The sequence below is a fragment of the Alligator mississippiensis genome, chromosome 1 (genome assembly GCF_030867095.1).
Source record: "Alligator mississippiensis isolate rAllMis1 chromosome 1, rAllMis1, whole genome shotgun sequence".
Taxonomy (NCBI): domain Eukaryota; kingdom Metazoa; phylum Chordata; order Crocodylia; family Alligatoridae; genus Alligator; species Alligator mississippiensis.
In genome coordinates this window covers 226726643-226742111 of record NC_081824.1, presented here as the reverse complement: position 1 = coordinate 226742111, position 15469 = coordinate 226726643, and the positions used below count along the sequence as shown (strand labels likewise).

Sequence of the window (15469 nt, the reverse complement as noted above, 5' to 3'; positions counted from 1 at the left end):
GAGTTCTAGTTTTTTGCATTTCAAGGCCAAATCTTTCATAACTTCCCCAGAGACTGATTTTTGGAAAAGCCCGCACAGGCATATTTGGGATTATATGGACATCCTTTGTTTGGCAGAAATATTTATCAGAACAGTACTGAAGCCTGACAGGAAAAGGTCTCCTCCAAGGACTAATTTTTTTCTCTTCCCCGCCTTTATCAGCTGGCTTTAGCTCAATCCCTCTTTTCCCACATGCAACGGACAACTAAACAGGACCGCAGGAAGCAGTCCGAATTCAGCTGTAAAACAGCTTTTTCAAAAACATTCTGCCAGCTGTTTAACCTATGGAGCAAGAGACCGTTTGATAAGCAATGAAGCACCTGACAGTTTTGACAGCTCTTCACCCCAGGCGAATGTTTGCCCACCACGATGATTATACTTCTATGACACGGGGCAGGGATGAGGGATTACCACCCTGGATTTACAGGTATACTGTTTCGCAGAGCAACAAGCCACGTCAGGACCACACCGCGAGCCCCCACCCACGGACGCCCAGGGGCCCCCGACCGGACAGCCGCGAAATGCATGGGGGGGGGACCCCATTCCGGTGACGTCATCCTGCCCCAGCCCAGCACCTGCGCCCCCAACGGCGCGGAACCCCTCCCGCTGCCCCCAGCCCCTCTCTGACCTGCGCCGCTCGCGGCCCGTGTGTGGGGGGAGGATGGAGACAGAGAAGGCGAGGGCAGCAGAAGCGTGGCTCCCCGCCGGCTGCGCAGCCCGAAAGGGGACACGGCGTCGCCCCAAACCGGTTCCAGCTGCCCCCGGCCGAACCGGCAGCGGGGCGGGGCGGGGCGCGGCGCGGGGCACGTGACCGTCGCAGCCAATGGGAGCGCACCGCCGCGGCGTGGAGGGGGGAGGAGGGGGGAAGGGCGGGGCCGGTTCCTAGAAAGCTCGGCCGGGGGCAGCCAGGAGGGGGCGGGGCAATTTCCAGTGAGGCTGGCCCGCCTGCTTTGCAGAGGCTGCATGCTGGGGGGCCGGTTATGAGGTCCGCACCGTGTCTCGCCGGGTGTGCCACGGATAGCTGCACATGCCACACCAGACGTACATGCTACGTGCCCGTGACATGCTATGTATGCCACACACCGTGCTATACGTGCACGTGCCACTCCACACAGACGTGCTATATGCACATGCCACGCTACATATGCCACACACCATGCTCTGCATGCACATGCCATGCCACATACACGCTACATGCACATGCTGCACCACATATGCCACACACCGTGCTATACATGCATGTGCCACACCACACATACATGCTGCCTGCAGATGCCACGCTACACACGACACTGTTATACATACACATGCCATGCCACACGTACATGCTACATGCACACACCACACCATGTATGCCACACACCATGCTATACATGCAGGTGCCACACCACATGTACAAGCTGTGTGCACATGCCACACTACATATGCCTCACACTCTGCTATACGTGCACATGCCATGCCACATGTACATGATACGTGCACATGCCATGCCACACACATACCACAATGCATCACATGCCACACTGCACGCATTGCACCACATACACACGCAGGCCCCACTCCTGTTATAAGTGTGGCAGTGGCCTGGGACCTTGGCAAATGTGTCTCTTGAGCCCTCCCCATGCTCTGAACCTGCTTTCAGGGCTGATCCAGAGGCACCTAGGAGCACCTAGGAATAGAGACTAGGAGGAGCATAGCAGTGCCAGGTCTCCCTTCCCTCCCTCAGCATCCCCAGCCTCCCTTCCCTCCCTGTGCTGTGGAGGCTGCCAGCCTGCAACTGCGGAGGGAGGCCCTTGAGAGCAGGAGGTATCTTATGCCTAATTTTATCTGCTTACACAGCCTGAACAATGGAAAGGGGCAAGGGGCAAGAAAGAGCTGGACCCAGAAGGCTTAGATGGTATGAAGGGGCTTTTTTCTATTGGAGATGTGGGACAGTCTCCAACCAGGGACATAGGTCTCTGAAGCATCTGGGGAATTGTAGGGCAGAGTTAAGTTGTATGTGGAGGAAAACAAGGAACTCTGCGGGAACAGGCCTAGGCACAGGAAACTTTGATTTCCTGTGGTGCGGGTGTTTTTGTGTCCTGCAAATGTTATCTTGCACGCTATGGGGGTCTGTGCAAACAATAACTCCAAGGGAAAAAGAGTATGCCACTGAGATTTTTCCTTCTTTTGTGTTTTAGATTGGAGAGATCTCCTATTGCTATACTACTTAATTTAAGGCTTAAGCAGTTAGAGTCACAATGTGAGAGCATAATTACTCTTGTAACTCTGTTATTAGTATTAAATTGGAATAGAAAAAGTTTATTTCAGAGGAAGCAATCAGGACTCATAGTAGAGGTGATCTCTTTTATTAGACCAACTAGATTTTTGCAAAAAAAATCTTTTTCTTTCTTTCTTTCTTTTTTTTTTTAATATTTTTTGCAAAAATCTAGTTGGCCTAATAAAAGAGATCACCTCTACCACAAGTCCTGATTGCTTTTCCCCTAGCCCAATACGGCTACAACCTGGATACCTTTCAGAAGAAGCACACTTGCTGGCCAACTTGGCAAAGAAGCCAAGGTTGAACTGCATCTGGAATCTGCTTATCCTTGGCCCACCTATAGTATAACTGGCACATTACACTGTCCTGTACTTCACCTGTTATAAGCTAATTTACATCCTGTTTGTTTGGTCTCTGAAAATCCAGTGATGTAAATCACTAACTTGAGACGTTTAGACTGGAAAGCTTTGCCTTGTATGAATTTCTGTGCGACTCAGCATTTTTGAAGAAAATGTGTTTTTATTAGACAGCTACGTCAGGCTGTTTACATTGCTTAGATATGGTATTTTTACGCTAAACATATCATGTTAATAAAAAGTCTGCAGTAAAAAAGAAATGGTAACTGTTAGTTGCTTTGGCTTAGATTACTTTCTGGTGAAAAGCTTTTCTTCTTGGCAAGTCAGGATTTTATTAAAAATGAATGTGAACTATTACAGTTCTGAGCTCTTAGTTTTAAATAAACACTAGCAGTCATCCCCATATAGCCTGAATAAGCACTAAATACAAGAAAGGGGAGGTGGAGGGAAGGCGCTTTAGAGAAAACCACTGTTCAAAACAGGTTTCCCCACCCCACTAATTTACTCTTGGTAATTTTAATGTTTATTAGCCAAAGGAATGAAACAACATTTCAGTTAGGGTTGAGACAATAACTTTACTGCCCTGAGCAGCTCCACTGAAATATTTTATGCTCTTGCAAAATAAATACAGTTGTTTTGTTCTAATCCTGTGTTCTATAAATATACGAAGTAGGGAGAGGGTAGAATACAGAAATGTTTTATACTCAGAGTTTGTCTGCAATAGACTTATGTTAATGAATGGTATCTTTATAAAATGGCTCAACATCCTCCTTGTTCCTAAGGAAACAGCTTTATTATAGTTTTAAATAAATGTCAGTCAGGTGGTTGCTTTGTGTATACATTACAGATTTTTCTGAAGATTTCAATGATTGAGCCTGGCTCTGAAACACTTTTTTCTCTCAGAATACTTTCTTATGAACAGGCCAAATAAGGTCATAGCTGATTGTTAGGGGTATGCGAAGTGGGCCCTATTTGATTCAGATTTGGATTCGGCCAGAATCGGGGACAGTGGTTTGATTGGTTGATTCAGATCATTGTCCCCGATTTGATTCAGCCGAATGCAAATCTGAAGATTCGATGCTGATTCAGAGAATCAGCAATTCAGACATAGGCACAGCTTTAAATGTTTTTTCTATGTACCTCCAGGTACCAGGTGCAGCTCGTGGTGGGGCATCCCACACGAGCACAGGGGCCCGCCATGTGCTTGGTAGCAAACCTGGAAGTGGACCGGAAGTACTTCCGGTCCACTTCTATGTCCAATGCGGACAGCCCTGGGGGGCCCCCCCTTGCTCAGTGATCAGCTGTGAGGGGACCCCAGGTGCCCCCTGCCAGACCCAGGAGGCACCAGTCATTGAGCCAGGGTGGGGGTGCAGGGGGACCCCTGCACATTCTACGGCTGACCCAGAAGTAGACTGGAAGTGCTTCTGGTCCACTTCTGGGTCTGCTGCAGAGCTCGCTGGGGAGCTCCCTGTGCTCCTGTGGGATGCTCCATGTGCCCCAGCATCACAGCACTCAAGCCGCCTGCTACTTGGAAGTATGTAGAAAAAACATTCAGAGCTGTCTATGTCCAAATCTCCAAATCAATTTGGAGGGTTCCTATTCGATTCAGAGAAATTAAGGGGTCCTTTGATTTGATTCGGATTCAGAGTGAGCTTCATCTTGCAAAAGCTTGGGCTATTACCAAACAAATCCTGCTCCTTGCACATCACAATATGATGTAGTTAGATTCCTGCATGTCACTAGAAAATACCTTTTGAAGTTTCAAGTTTTTTTCTCTGTAATGTGAATATCAAACAGAATTATTTTTTCTCCAAACAGCCAGAACAGCAGATTCAATCTGGGCTCTGAAACAGTCAAGCCAGGTTCATTCTATTACCAGTGATAAAGATTCTGCAAGTCAAATTATGTCTTTATTTATACTTGTGTTGTTAGCTTTTGTCATCACCAGTGTCACCAAGTTAATGCTCCTGCTATCCAACCTGGTGTAATGAAGTAGCTGACAGTAACGGCATAAATTCAGGCAAAGTCCAATAAGAACAGAATTCAGTTCACTTTTTTTTCCCAGCAGTGTAGCTCTGCTGCGCTACTAGGAGGTAAGCAGTATCAAAAAAAAGTTTTTTAAAATTAAGCAAATTGACTTTCCCTATATACAGTCACTTTTCAGAGTTCAGCATGCACCTGAAAATCCATTTCTTTCAACCTTAGCAATGGATTATTTTGGCATCCTAATGGAAGAGAATACTGCTGTATCATTAGATAATGTGAGATATGGGGCAGTCAGAACTACAGCAGAGAGAAAAACGATACTAAGAGATAAGAAGGCACCAAGCAAGAATAAGAATTACAAGGAGTAGGAGAGCCTAACAGTGCAGCAAAAGTTATTTTTATTCCATGCAATTCAATGAGAATTCATGACAAGGTCCAGGGTGTGATGGCAGTACTGGGCTTATTTAGTTTGCAGAAGAGAAGACTGCAATTTAATAGCAACCTTCAACTACCTATTTGTCCAATCACTGATCACGGGCTCTAAGGCCCACCTGACTAACTAGTAGCCCCTTTTCACGGGGGCTAATGGATGAATAGAACAACTGATTTTGTGGGACAACTAAGGAAAAAACAGGATAGGAGTGATATGGGAGTCAAAGGGTCAAAATAAGTTCTCCAGAGGGGGACACCAAGCAGAGCCCCCCAGGCCACTCTCACTGGTCCTCAAAGTTATCCAAGGAGCCAGTGGATGCCACTCATTGGTGTTCTGTCTGGAAACGTGCACAGACAAGTGAGAGGAAAGCAGCCCCGCAGTCCCTGGGCACCTTCCTGGTCAGAGCCTCCTTCCTGGTCATATACAGGGCCCACTTGGCCAGAGCCAGGAGGAAGGTGACCAGGAGGTCCTGGGACTTGATGAGGCCATGGATGGTGTGCTCAAAAATAAAAAGGTGAGGGATGAAGTTCAACCAGAACCTCAGGAGGAGGTTCTGGAGGTGGAGGTGGAGATGGAGGGGCCTTCAACTACCTGAAGGTGGGTTCCAAAGTCTGGAGCCAGACTGTTCTCAGTGGCGGCAGATGACAGAACAAGGAGCAATGGGCTCAAGTTGAAGCAAGGGAAGCTGAGGTTAGATAGGAAGAGCTTTCTCACTAGGAGGGTAGTAAAACACTGGAACAGGTTACCTAGAGAGGTGGTGGAATCTCCATCCTTGGAGGTTTTTAAGACCCAGGTAGACAAAGCCCTGGCTGAGATGATATAGCTGAGGGTGGTCCTGCTTTGAGCAGGGCGTTGGACTAGATGACCTCCTGAGGTCTTTGTCAACCCTCATTTTCTATGATTCAATGATAAGTTACAAAGATTTACATGTCATAATACTGTCCAAGGGCCATTTGCAGAGAGAAGACAATTAGTTGTCAAGGTGCCAAAAAAGACAGTTACAGGGACAAATTAAACTATTTGGACAGAGTAAGTTAATCTTGGTTAAAAACAAACCTTACAGCTTTATGTTAAATTCACCTATTGCAGTAAAATAAGAACCAAACACAAACCTTTGAAGAAAACTGAAAATGAACTTTTGCAAAAGTTAACATAGTTTTTCTCTTATTACTCATTTCATTTTGCACAATCTCTATGTTTCTTGGCTGTGGATGAGTAATGCGTACAAGAGCTGTATGAAATCAATTCAACATATTTGTTATGGCAAGGTTTCTGGAAAAACTGTGTAGGCTCAAAAGGTTTCAATTACTTGGATAACTATACAAAGCTGGGATTTTTCCTTGGGATTGGAGTATTTTTTAATGTTTGTCTGTCATTACTTATTGCAGGCCAGATTTTATCACCTTCAGTCATGGTGAGTAGTCTCAGCAGAGACTAAGAAAGAAACTGTTTCCTACATGTGGTGATGGTAGAAAATGGGTGTTTGCTGTCCAGTGAGGGACAGATGCAATATTATTGGATACAAATGAGTAATCTGGCCTTTTGCAAATCTTGGAAAAAGACTCTGGTCTGAAGCTAGCACCAATTGTATTGATTGCAAACTGGATAATGGTTTGAAAGAATGAAAGGGAAAGTAAATAAACATATTATGTACATCCATTAGCCTATTTCAAGAATATCAAACTCACCATATGAAAATACAATATTAGAGCACTCTCCTTCCTCTACCAGAAGTTTATTCTACCACTGAAAAAAGAGGGCATATTCTACTGCCTCCAGTCCATAAAGGAGTACACTTCATTTGGAGCAAAGCATGGTTGCTCCATTGGGTATCCCAAAGCAAGCATAAGGCAAGCATCTTAAAGTTCCACTTCATGTACATCAATAAACTTACAGGTCTCCTAGTGCTTATTTTTGATTTCTTAACACTTCTTTAAGGTGCCTAACTTAGATGCATGCTAAACCCCAACACGGCTATAACGGGCATATTTCGCTGCAGCTCTCCCTAACACAGTCCTTCTGAGAGTCTAGATACACCAAAAATGTAAATATCTGTACAGACAGCAGTAGTAAACCAACTAGTTTTCAGACTGTGCCACCAAAAGGAATGCTAAATTCCCTAATAAGGATTGCTAAATGCTAATACAACATGGTCAAAATAGAGAGGAACAAGGAATTACACCTTCTGTAGTCCATTAGCAGGAATGTCTTGAAGGATCTCTACACAGACATTTTGCTTCTTGATATGAAATACCAAGTTGGTAAGATGCCACAAAAGAACTCTTGCCTTATGTAATAGTTAGCACTTTAGTTCCTGAAATAGGACAAATGATAGATTGGTTAATTGTTTGGACACTCCCTACAGAGATGGAATTATTACATCACCAGGCCCCACACCTAAACCAGCTGACAAGCTGATTTGATTACAGCTGTGCTGATGCACTTCCCAGAGCTGTCTGTGGAGCTTCCTGTCAGTCTGGTTTGCATGCAATTCACACTCCGTGGATTTTTCAACCATTTTGTATTCACATAGCTGAAATCCTGTGTTCTCAAAATTGCAACCTCCAGCTGGCTCTAAAGTCATTCATTGACTTCCTTCCCTCTCTTCTCCCTCCTTCTCCTCAACACTACCACTGCTTCCCTTGCTGCCTGGCATCTCTCTCATATTAGTGATGATGGGATAATAGATAGCAAATAAAGAGCTTCAGTTTGGTTAGGGATGGGTCATGCCGTTCTGCCTTCTCGTCAGAGTAAAAGGAACACATGCCCCAATAGCATAATGGGATGAACTAGGCTTCTCTGCACTTGTAGCAAGACGCAGGTCTAATGATGTCTGCTGCTGCTCACCAGTCTGCTGCCTAGGGCCATATTTTAAGCTACCCACATATATAGTGGATATATATATGTGGGTAGCATAAAATATGACATCACTGGTACAGGCTGCTAAAAAAAAAAAGCAGTGACAACATGATAATTGCTTCCTTAGGACTTTGCATCCCATGGCTGGCTGCAGTGCCAATGTGTGGTATGGCTGTATGCCATATCCCCTGGAAACACGCAACCCTGGTGTTCCCAGGTGCCTTGAGGAACACAAGCAGGACCAGAACTGGACTTGCCACTCTTGGAGGCTGCTTGCTTCCATCCTCAACATGTCATGGAGCACAGGCAGAAGAAAAGATGCATAGAATATTCTCAGCCACAACCAGCTGGGAACAATGGTAATCCTCCTGTATATCAAGTCCACCAAGATTTTATTACCCTTGCTCACCAGTTTACCATCTTTCCCCATTCTGGTGGGAAACACTGTAGTAGAGCTCTTCTTGGGACACTTATGTTCCCTCTCAGTTTCAAGTTCTCACTAGGTACCCTCCTCCTCAAACTGAGAGCAGCATCCTCTGTACCTGTTCCAGAGGTGCACAGCTCTTTGACCAATATCTGGTTGTTGGCTATATTTCTTAAATTGAAATCAGATTGCTAGACAGCAATTCATGGCTGAGACCACAACAGGCTTTTAAGTAGTTACCTCCCATTGCTGCTGCTGCACTTGTAGGAACAATGGTGGGAACAAGGCACCCTGCATTGGCCTAGCTCTGCCCCTTGATAGAGAGTTTAACAGTTGATCTGAATGGGAGAAGGGTTAGCCCAATGCAGAGGTCCCCAGATTGTTATTAACAGTGGAGCTGTGTTTTGGGGATATAGCCTATGGGGAGATAAGAGTTAGCTGATGCAGTAGCAGAAATGTCAGTCCAGTTTCACATAACCTCTGGTTTAAAACAAATGTGTGTGAACCACCTTTAAATGGTTGCATGTGGGTGACCCTCTCAGCTGCTACCCAGGTTTTCCCAGTCCTACCGTTTTCTTTTCAGGCTCAGAAAATGCCTCTTAAAAGGGAAGAGGGCTTTAAGGACACAGAGCTAGGTTCTCATCTGTCATAAATCAGTGTAGTTCCATTGGTTTCAAGACAGCTACATCCATTTACACCAACTGGGAATTTAGCCTATAATATGAACCATAACAGCACCTAAAGATGTCAATGGCTTATGACTCCTGCCAGGGACATAAATATTGTCTTTTGCAACCTTGACCTACATCATGTAACTGGGGCAAAAGAAATAAAGAGCAATTTTATCCAAGTACTCTTCCATATCGGTGTAACTCCTTGTTATATTATACCCAGCAAAGCAATATACATGCTTTTTTTGACCTGTGTCAGGGAATTTGACTAATTAACAGGGTACATGGATATAAAAGAGCTAACGTTATTTGAAAAATCTGATTTTCATCCCTATTATTATGAGGAAGTAAGATATTTCAGCCACAGTTTATGAGGAAGTAAGCTGATGCAGACATACAAATGCATTAAACTTCTCAGAAATGACAACACAGCATAGCTGCTTTGCACAGCATAGACATTTTGCAATATCAAATATGCTTGTAAGCAAGTTGTGACCCCAGCTAAATCCAACAGTTCTTGTCAATACTTATAAATGGAACTGCTGGAAAGTTTTAATTTTACATTTACCAAACTTTTTTTAAAATTATAATATAGAACAAACACTAGGAAATTCAAGATCAATGGCAAGAAGGACCAACTCTACAGTGGAACAATGCTTATCATTTTAATGACATCAATAGAAACCAGTTTATCAACCTGATCACATAATATCAGGTTAGACACACCAGATACAGACAGGCTTTTAGAATATTACAGTCCGTTAGAACATCAGCTGGTTCTCACACAAATCCAGAATAACAATGGGGAAAAAAGCATGCAAAATAAAGCAATACCTTGAAAAATGCCGTTTTCAAATTATATAGAGAACAGTGTCAAAAGAGTACTGAAATGCATATCATGAAATACAGGGGTAAAACTATTTCATCCATGAAACTCTACTTAAAATGTTTAAACACAGAGGGCCATAGAAACCAGACAGTGCTGACCTGAGCTAGCTATTAAGGGCACGCTCTACGTCATTGGGTTGTCAAGAACACCTTTTTCTATGACAGGAGAATCTAAAGCAAGCCCTGAATCTATGCCACTGTGCTCAGTATTATGTACTGAAAGGGTCAAGGTGTGGACTGGATAATTACCAAACCGGAGTGCAAGAGCAGTACAGAGATAAAGCTGCAGATGAATCACAGTGAGGCGCAGAAGGGATTGACCAAAATGTGATGGTCACAGTTGTGTCTTGCTAGCAGCACAGAAAGTGAAATTACAGGCCGAGCAGCCCCTGAGATTCAGGGGGCCCTGGTCCTTCCTTACACTGTGGCAGTGCCCCCCAGGAGTGCTGCTAATGGGCTGGGCACTGCCCCAGCTCAGGGTCAGGGAAGAGTTGGATCAGGCCAGGTGCTGCCTCCAAGCCAGGGCCGTGGGCAAGTGCCAGCTCTGCCAATAAAAAAGGATCAGGCCCCTTGCCATAATCTGACAGAAAAATTGAAACAGTTTAGTCCTCAGGGTTTTAGTCTATGCCCAATTGTTTCAATTTAGGGGTCATAAAATAAAACCCTGAGCACTAAACCCCCATCACATGTACAAGCACTCTTTTTGATTCCTATTCCGTTCCTGGTTGATGCATAATGATCAGTGCTTCCTGCTGTAGTACTGAGATAAAAAGGATATTGTTTTCTTTTTTGAAAGCTTCGTAATAGCAGTGGGGAGCAGTCCAATTAAAATATTAAAATTAGAAAAAATATTAACATTAACATGCAAAAAACCCAAAAAAACAAACCACCACAAAAATAAGCAGTAGGATTGACTACAATTAAAAATCAAAGTGCAGGAACTTTACTGACTTTATCCGTTGGGTATTGTTCATAATCAACCAATTATTTCCTGTTTTCCTTTGTTTACTCCAGTTTGGCTTGTAATATGCTCAAAACTAGGATTATATTTTTAAATGTTGTAGATATCTAAATAGAGCATCAACATTTGTTACGTTAAATAACTTTACATAAAACAACTTTTTCATTTGAAGATATATACAAGAATTGCTTTCTGAACAGCTAAAAAAACATTTTTATAAAACATTCTCTCAAGTCTTGCAATTGCAAGTGCAGAACTGAGTGAAGTTCAAGCCAGGAGTCATAACAATTGCACAGTTCATTATTCTTCCTTTTTATATGTAAAAAAAACCAATTACAAGCAACATGAGCTTTTGAAATATGGAGCCAAATTCCCTGTGAATGTGCACTGCTGTATCCTCACTAAATTAATGATGCTGTACCAATTTAAGCCAGCAAAGAGTCTAGCCTAAGGAAATTTCCATTGACAAAAAAATTATGTTAAGATGAAGGCTAAAACACAACCCTTCCTTCCTCCACAGAAAATGCTTGGTTACATTTCCAGCAGCAATTTTAATTCCTCTTTGCACGCTGGTGTTAGGGTCAGGTTAAGATTACAGTTGGAGTCTGTCCATTCTCCACACCCAGAGAAAATGAACTTTCTCCCCACTAACTCCACTCTCTACTACTGTATGTGTTACAGAAACAAAGGAAGAACACTATGCCAACTAAAAGCTTCACAGTGCCCTGCCTGCAATATACACATCCTGGTCTTCTCTAGGAGACAAAAGAGAAATGAAAACTTTATGAATTTAATTAGATGGCAATGGTGAAAGGCACCCTGTTTCTTCTGCCAGTCTCTACCAAGAACAAGCATGTGACCGTCTCATGCACCTAGAAATGAGAATGTTCTTTTCACATTTCCACATGTGAAATGAACAGGTGTACCATCAGGCCAATGACTTCTTGTCTCCCTACCTTCTCCCAAGCCCACTGTGCTGGTATACGCTGAAAGCTCCTGCCTCCCAAAAATCCTCCTCTCATAGTAACCATGGATGAGTACTATGTTACCTTGCAGAATAGTTTCTCTACTTCCTGCAGGGTATGTGGGTTGTTAAGCCTCCACAGCAAAAGTGAAATACTCTGTTGTCATGTCTGTTTGCCAATGGCAGGAAATAGGCTTATGGTACTATCATCTACAGGGACCTTTCTGGTATTAAGCATATTGAATTTCATGACCACAACTTTGCATTAAGAACTTTTTTCATTATAAGCTCAGGTATCTCAGGGACATCCTTAACATATGGTCTGACTCATGGCTATTCAAAGTTCATTAGCCAGCTATTTTTAAACAGTAATGAATAGGTATAGTAATTACTTCAGCTGTACTGTATCATATCTCAGGGCTTCATCCTGCAACCCCTATCTGCATGTATAATCCTTGTTTACAACAGGATTGTTCTCATGTCTAAAGATTGCTCTCACAAATAAAATCTCTTTACGTCAGTTATGTTATCTACTGAGGACCAGCAATACAAGTACTCTTTTAATTAACTATTTGCTTGCTTAAGGCCTGTTCCACAAGCCATTGAAATTGCTGGGAAGATATCCATCAACCTCAAAAGGCAGTAAATATATATGCTTTTGTTAATAGTTCATCACATCCCTGCAGCTTGGAAAGGTTATTTTATGGCCATATGTTGGTTGTATGTTCCACCTGGTAGTGGTACCCATTTCTGGACCTGCCAGGCAAAGCTTTGGAGCGCTACAGAGATGTTTTTCTGGCTAGTGTATGTTTGCTACCCCCAGTCAGTCTTGTTTTACTGAACATTTACTTATGACTGAATTTCTTTAACTCTCCTGCAACAATATTTTTCTTCTGCTCCATATGTTTGCCACTTTTTCCTATCAAGGCCAAGTATATCCAGGCCTGTCTCTCAAGCCACAAAAATAAACATTCACAGAGCAAATCCTAGATGCTACACACACCTCTGAAACACAAAATTGTTTATATAACTTCCAGTCCTGGTTAGTATTAACACTATGGCATAGATGCTGCAGGCAGATTAATTAACTCTGCCCTTTAGGGCTTGTCTCTAGCCAGTTGCAGACAAGCTCAAGGACAATGGGACTAAGCATACCCCACCCATGCCCAGCCCACCCAAGTCCACTGATGCATGCCAGAGCTGGAAGTTCACAAGTGAGGTTGCTCTGAACTCATCCATTGGACCTGTTCTTGATATCTCAACCTTCAGTAGATCTGGAACCAGGCAGTGAATGAGAATGAATCTGGAGCAGTCTCATTGGGGAACTTCAGCTTCTTCAAGTCATGTGACAGCTTCAGTTCACCTGACACCAATCCAAGAGGAGTTGTTTCAAAGCAGGACAAAAAGTCCCATATCATGGAGTTTTCAGGGACACCAGGACACAGCCACACAATGTGGGAACATCATGGAAAATTGAGGGCAGTAGGTAACTTTTTCATATATTGCACGCAAGATCTTAGGGTGATTTCTAAGAAGTGTGTATCCATCCCCATGTGCCAAGGGCTAGGAGAGCTCTGGAGGCTGCATGCACAAAGCACTGAGAAGGAGAAACAGCTTCTCCATGGACCCAAGATATCCGATAACATGATTAGCCCCATTCAAACCAATGAAACTTCTTGGGCATTTTATGTTGAACACCTGCTTTCATGCTTTGCTGAATCTGGGTCTTTATTTTGAGCAACAACCCCAGCTTTCTCAGGAATAATGCTGATAAATTCCAGAGGGAGTCACACCTGGCCATCCAAGCAGGTTTTATTCGTTTATGTACTTATATTCTTTACTTACAATCACCTGCTCTTCCTAATAGCCTTAAACTGAACTGATGCAAGGGATTTGAAGGAACAGAAATTCTAAATGGAGTATCTATGTATCAAGCCCTGGTCTGTTCTGTCTCATATTATTTTTAAATGGGATTATCAAAAGTCAGTTGAAATAGCTTTCATCCTTTTCTAAAGAAACCTTGGTGCTTCACTGCTAAAAGGATGGATATGTTTTTAATAAATGGTCAGAAAGACAATGAGCATAATGGTTTGTTATTGGAGCAGGGAAAACTATTCCCAGCAAACAATTTGTGTGATGAATTCATGCCAACATTTTAAATCAGGAGTTTGTTATTCAGAGGTATCTGATGACTAGCTAGTGCAAACATGCTATAGCCCTTGGATTAACTGTGAAAGATTGAGAATGACTATTTATCTCAGTGTTTGCTGGTCAGGCCTTGCTATTGATCACATGTGTAACAACAAGATAAGGTATTTAATATCAAGAGAACGTTTCTTCCTTTAGTACATATTTTTGCAAAACTGTTGAATGTCAGGGATTAAGATACTTTAATTAATTTCAGCCAAAGCAACAGCATCCAGTAAGCTTCCTAAGCACAGCAAGATACCATGGCAACACCTGCTTTATGCAGGATTGCTCAACAGGAGTTGAATGTGATCAACTATTTCACAACACGGTGAAATAAAAATCCTTTCCTTTTTTGTGGAGATTAGTCCTGCAGAGTCATACATGAGTTGCATTACTAAGAGGCACATAGTGTGGCAATTTCTTCTGCTACTTCAACTCAGTTCTTCAAGTTTCCTCCTTGGCTTTTCTGGCAGAAGTAAAATATCACTATTCAAAACAGTACTTAAAGCCTACACCATCCAGGAGGAGAAGTATTCGAAAAAGGAGAGAAAGAGAGAGAGAAGGAAAGAGAGAGAATCTGACAAAACAACAAGGTGTAGAGTAAACCAGTTCTCCAGTTCAGTGTAGCATCTTGTACTGATCATATGGTGCAAAGTGGTCATGTTCTATCTTGTAGATGGCCAGTAGGAATTCCCCCTTGCACAGGAGAACTCTTAACTGGGGTTTCAATCCTGTGGAGGCAGCATGTTGTACTACCTGCCTCCTCTCCTATCTTCAGCATGTAGGGCATACCCATATGTCAGCCTATGATGACGTAACGACATGCTATGTCACCGTATGGTGCACTATGGTGATGTAGTGACCATGCATGTCTACACGTGATCACCAGCTACATCGCCATATTGGCACACTCCCTGGACGTAGCATGCAGCTATGGTGACATAGCAGTGAAATCTACCCATGTGTCATGCGCACGGTGCAGTATCCTTCCATACTGCGCGGTGTTTTAGTACTTCCAGGAGGTTAAGCTATTGGATGATGGAATTCAAGCGGCATTGTTTGTGCCAACTGAATTCCATCATCTAATAGCTCAACCTTCTGGAGCCAGTAGAGTTATTCTACCTTGACCTAGAAGGTGTTTAGAAGGGTTTGATTAGAGTTGAGCCACAGTTTGTGGGGTACTGAATTATTTCAAAATGGTTGCTGTTTTTTGGTAGCTCAGTAGGCTCTGATTTATAGTCTTCAATCAAAACTCCCACTGAAGATGGGCCCAGATTTGGCTCATACATTTTTGTGTGTAGAACATTGAGGAACTATGTATGCCCTGCTCATCCTCCCTGAGCCTTCTCTCTCTTGGATCAAGCTGTCTCATTTTCGTTCCTGCATACCCCTCCTCTTGTATCCTCCTCCATATTTCTGCCACCTGGATAATACTCTC

At 43.2% G+C, this 15469-nt stretch overlaps 1 protein-coding gene across 2 annotated transcripts in view; it reads right to left on the bottom strand.

Annotated features, from left to right (window-relative positions):
* Positions 1-828, bottom strand: part of GPCPD1 (glycerophosphocholine phosphodiesterase 1) — a 75471-nt gene extending 74643 nt beyond the window's left edge. The window contains exon 1 of one of the 2 annotated variants that reach the window (XM_014595015.3): positions 668-828. The gene's annotated coding sequence lies outside the window, so the exon portion shown is untranslated. The remainder of the gene's footprint in view (positions 1-667) is intronic. The other variant, XM_006264901.4, reaches the window with a different exon arrangement.
* Positions 829-15469: the final 14641 nt, after the last annotated feature.